The sequence below is a fragment of the Oncorhynchus mykiss genome, chromosome 6 (assembly GCF_057628025.1).
Source record: "Oncorhynchus mykiss isolate SJ-2025 chromosome 6, ASM5762802v1, whole genome shotgun sequence".
Taxonomy (NCBI): Eukaryota; Metazoa; Chordata; class Actinopteri; order Salmoniformes; family Salmonidae; genus Oncorhynchus; species Oncorhynchus mykiss.
The window spans coordinates 41435001-41439764 of NC_143027.1; the positions used below are offsets into that span (position 1 = coordinate 41435001).

At 42.0% G+C, this 4764-nt stretch overlaps 1 protein-coding gene across 2 annotated transcripts in view; it reads left to right on the forward strand.

Moving 5' to 3' along the window:
* Positions 1–567, forward strand: part of efna5b (ephrin A5b) — a 110974-nt gene extending 110407 nt beyond the window's left edge. For both annotated transcript variants that reach the window (XM_036980123.2, XM_036980124.2), the window contains one exon: positions 1–567. This exon is cut by the window's left edge and continues 1717 nt beyond it. The gene's annotated coding sequence lies outside the window, so the exon portion shown is untranslated.
* The last annotated feature ends 4197 nt before the right edge of the window (positions 568–4764 follow it).

Sequence of the window (4764 nt, forward strand, 5' to 3'; positions counted from 1 at the left end):
TATCTTAATAGAGAAAATATCCCTTAACATCGAGTTGGAATGCAGAGCAGTTTAGGCCACGTTTTGTTTATCCTGTATTTCTACATTGCACTGTTCTATAATGACATTCAACTTCCTTAGACTCACACAGGCTCAGATGGTAGATTAACATAGTTGGAGAGATTTAAAATGGAAACACTGTTACAGATACATGAATTAGGTCTGTTGACACAGGTTTCCTTTCAGAGGACGGAGCGAGAGAGCGAGAGAGAGAGAGACAGAGAGAGAGATGCATGCCTAGTTACCGCTCCTACTGTTACGGGCTTTAGTGACTCTTTAATGAGGTTCAAAATGAGAGGAATGCGGACTCCATGTTGTGGAGTAAAGGGAGTTTTTTCTGGTATTAAAAATAGATGGTGGAAGGCCTGGGGGGTCTCCGGGGGGAGGGGGGGGGGGGGGGGGGGGGGGGTTGGGTGTACCTTTCACCCTAGGGTTTTTTAAAGCATCAGTGACCTTGCAGTTAGTGAGGGCTGGTGAGTGAAGGAGATGGGGGAGAGAGAAATAAGGAGAGAAGGAGAGAGAAAGAAAGAGATGTGACGGAGGAAACAAGCTGCATATATGACTGGAGTGCCTAACAAAAACCACCCAATACAACCTTTTTAAAAACACTAGATAAAATGGCATATACACATATGCTTAAACTACTACTGTTCTCCCCAAGGCATGTTTTGATTGGTTTTGATTTATTCTGTTATTGATTTTTCTCGGCTGCCTTCTATATTCTTCTCCTGAAGGGTTGTGTGTGCTTTCGGCCGTATTTGTTTTCACACTATGGTAACAATGCTATTACAGTAGAATAGCAGCTCATCTTTGGGGGGGGGGGGGTGACGCCATTTATTGAGGTACTAATTTTCACCAGAACGCCACAGTTCAATCCAAGATGGCCGCCTTTCATCAGCAACGTCATAGCCTACACTTTTTTTGGGGAAGACCAGCTTTAATTGTATTCTATAATAATTGCCCGTACTACTCTTTATCATTATTGCTACTATTATTACCATGGTTTATTCTGTACACACGTTAACTTGGGAAATGAGGATCAACTTGTTAACTGGATACCGTGTATCCTGAGGTAGTCAACCATATAACAAGTAGTGTTAGATTAGTTACTGTTTTTGTACCTTTCTGGAGGACAAAATTAAAAAAAAAAAAAAAAAAATAGACACTTCATTGTTAAAACTATTATTATTGTTATGATGATGATTATTGTTAGCAAAAACTCTTGATGTAAATAGTGTTTGATATTAAAGTTTTAATTTGATTCGTATGTCTTTTCTAAAAAAACAAAACAATGAATACAGTAGAATCTCTGGATATTTGGGAGTATACACATGAAAAGTGCATTGTGAACTGTGATCTTCAATGCCTAGAAATTACAAGCTGTGCACATCTGTGCTTACTTGTGTGTACTTGTGCATGAGTACTGGTGTGTACCTTTGCACCTGTGCGTACCTGTGTACAGCTGGTTGGACTTAAAGCCAATGGGGGGCCTCACCTGCTGCATAGCTATGTTTCAACCAATCAATCAACAGCCACCGTCACCACTTCGTCACAAGGATCCACACAGAACAGACCGAGAGAACAGAACAGACGTGGACAAGATTAACAGATTAACAGTGTTTGTGCTTTTTCGCCTTCAACGTTTGATAGCATGTTGGTCAACCCAGAGTTTTGCCATGGCTGGACTTTTGGTTGTTTTTTTTTTAATGGAAGGATCTTGCCAGTTTCATATGTGGCATGCGCATGGACTTGTTAACGAAACATGTAAAAACAAATGAAAATGGTAACGTTTTTTTGTTTTGTTTTGTTTTTCTTTAGAACTTTGTTAAATGTAGGATTCTCCCTTTTTATTCCCCACTGTCATGTTGTGTGTTTTGCATCCCATTAAATTGAGGTCATCTGGCTGATGAGCTGTGTGGCTACAGAAACAGATGACATGTACAGTACATAATGCAGGCTTGTTGTGGCGTTATAGAGGGGGGTGGAGTTACAGAGGGAGACGCTCATTAGTAGTCGAGATAGTTGTTGTTTTCTTCCCCTTAACTTTGAGAATCAATCCTCTGGTAACTTTATACTGTTCTACCAAGTAGCTGTAGTTTGTCCATTCTGACTATTCATGCCCTGTTTAATGTGTGAGTGTGTTTTGTGTACAGTGTGTGTGGGAGAGAGAGTCTCCATCATTGTGTGTGAGGAAGAGGCTTGTCTGTGCAAACTAGTTTGTGTGCATGTGTGTGTATGTGTATTCGTAATGCATCTTACACAAGAATGTGCATGAGGGTTTGTGTCTCATTTACTATTGCCGCATTGAATGGGAGACACGGAAACTGTCTTTGGCAACAAATAGGTTTTCCCATGCCTTAGGCCAGAACCATCTGTGTTCAACACCCCCTGCCATCCTCCCCAACCATGGAGTGGGTGCTGGCGGCACAAAGGTTACCCAGGGGCCTTTACTCTCTCCCTGTTTTGGAATTTGAACCCCCACCCGCCTCACCATAGCCTAGCAGCCAGACTACATATGTTAGCTAAGTCACTACTTGGTCTGGGTAGAAGTTATCCGTTGGCACAGATCTAGGATCAGCTTACCCTCTCCCTAGCTCAACCTAAACCATTAGAGGGAAACACTAAAACACTGGCTAGACTGATCTTAGATCAGACTGTAGGGCACATTTCCACCTACTCTCGTTCCCCATGTGTCGAGAACCACTCATTTGTGTGTGCATCAAATCCCATTGAGCGTACTCCTCTTGTGCTTGTAACCACCCCACCCCCTACTCTCCCCCTCACCCCTCCTCCTCACCCCCACCCCCTGCTCTCCCCCTCTCCTCTGATCCTCTTTGGGGGGCAGAAGTATCGACCGACCTGCTTTGTTTCCAGTATATAAACAAGAACGAAAAACTGACAAAAAATTATCAAAAGGTCTGTATTTGTACATACACGTGTCTGAGCAACTATGAATAATATTAATAAAATGGAAATACATTGCTTTGATGTTATCGCGTAGCTGTTCTTGTTTTTCCATTGCTTTGTTGAGATAAGGGGTGTGCATGTTATCCAGAATTCATTTCATAGGATCATGGTAGGTTGGGTTGTCGACGGAAGCACGTCATTAACTCCGCATGACAGATGTATTGTACATGGAATTGCAACTAATTGGAGAGAAGATTGAGTCGAGCTTTACCTGGCAAGGATCTCCTCAATAACTACCTCACAAACACATTTAGAATCATTATATTTCTCTGCCAATTAAAGACGATTATTGCTCATTATCTCTCCTTCCCTATATGCCAAGTTTAAACAATTAAAACCATTTTGGACACACACACACACTCTCTTTCAACCTGCCAATACCCTCCCCCATTCACACACTCACTTGGTATCCCCCGGTCTTCACATATATGCTAATTAACTGTCTGACCATAAGGCTGACAGTAAGCCTCTCTCCCTCTCTGCCAAATGAAAAATCCCTCTTTTGAAAGTAGACTGTGCAAGACTCCGGTTGGAAGACAAATGCCAGTCAGTCAGTGCCAGAATCAGACCTAAGACCTGCTTTCATTTCAGTCGTACACTAATGAGCCCTCCTAATAACCTTCTGCTGGACCCCATCAGGACCCAATCAACGCCGGTTAGATTTACCCTCCATTATCTCTAGGAATTATACTCACGTGCAGATCATTCCAGGCTTCAGGGTAAAATACCCACGGAAAATCCAATTGGAAGTTAAGAACCCAACAATACTTTGGTGCTTAGTGCAATTTAACTTCTCCAGTCTATAAGCCTTATTCTTTATCTGCAACGTAAACAGTTGGGTTTCAGTGGGAGATGGTAAGTGATTGGGACTATAAGGGAAAACAGAAGTCTATCGTATCATTGGGCTAGAGTCGTAGAGTCCTCTGGGTCTGCTGTGTGAGAGGGTTCTGACAGGGTTCAATTCCTCTTTTTCAACAGGCTCAACTGTGTATTACCACTTAGCAAGTCAGACACATTAGGCTACAGAGATGTATAGGTAGGCCTGGGTAAAGATCAGACATTTCACTGTGTCTGATTATGTCTGGTGTAATGACAGCTTTATGTCTAGAACTGTACCTAGTGTACTATTAACTGCTGATCATAATCAGACAGTGTGACAAGCTTTAAGGTAGGGAGGTTTATGCAGAGGGGAATATGGGAATAGCTCTTCATTAAAACAATCCATTGTTTGAATATAAAATACTGTAACTGCAGGACACAGCAGGCTATTTAGGTGTTTTTTTCTGGGTGGGTCAATTATTATATTTTTTGATCCCACCGTGAGTAATATTGGGTAACGTAGCTTACAGTGAATTCAAAGTTGGGATTGGGATTCTCAGTGTGACAAACCACTGACACTGTTCATCGAATGAGAGGGGCAAATAGAGAGAGGGAAGGAGCGAGAGAGAGAGAAGCCCTGTTTAAACCTTCAGTCACCATGCGTCCTGATCATGTCCTGATCTTGACCTGAGCTTGTCTGTTTACATTTATACGATCTGATCACAATCTAATCACAAGGCGTCTTTTAATCGTCAACACCGGTCTATAAATGTAGGCACAATCAGAATGTGGATAAGATCAAGACAACGGTTGCATGTCAGAACCAGATATAAACAGGGCTAGAGAAAGTGAGAGACCGGCAGAGAAACAGAGAACAGACACAGAGGAATAGATAAATGAGTGAAACTTGAATGTGCATGTTTTGACTGAATGATTTAA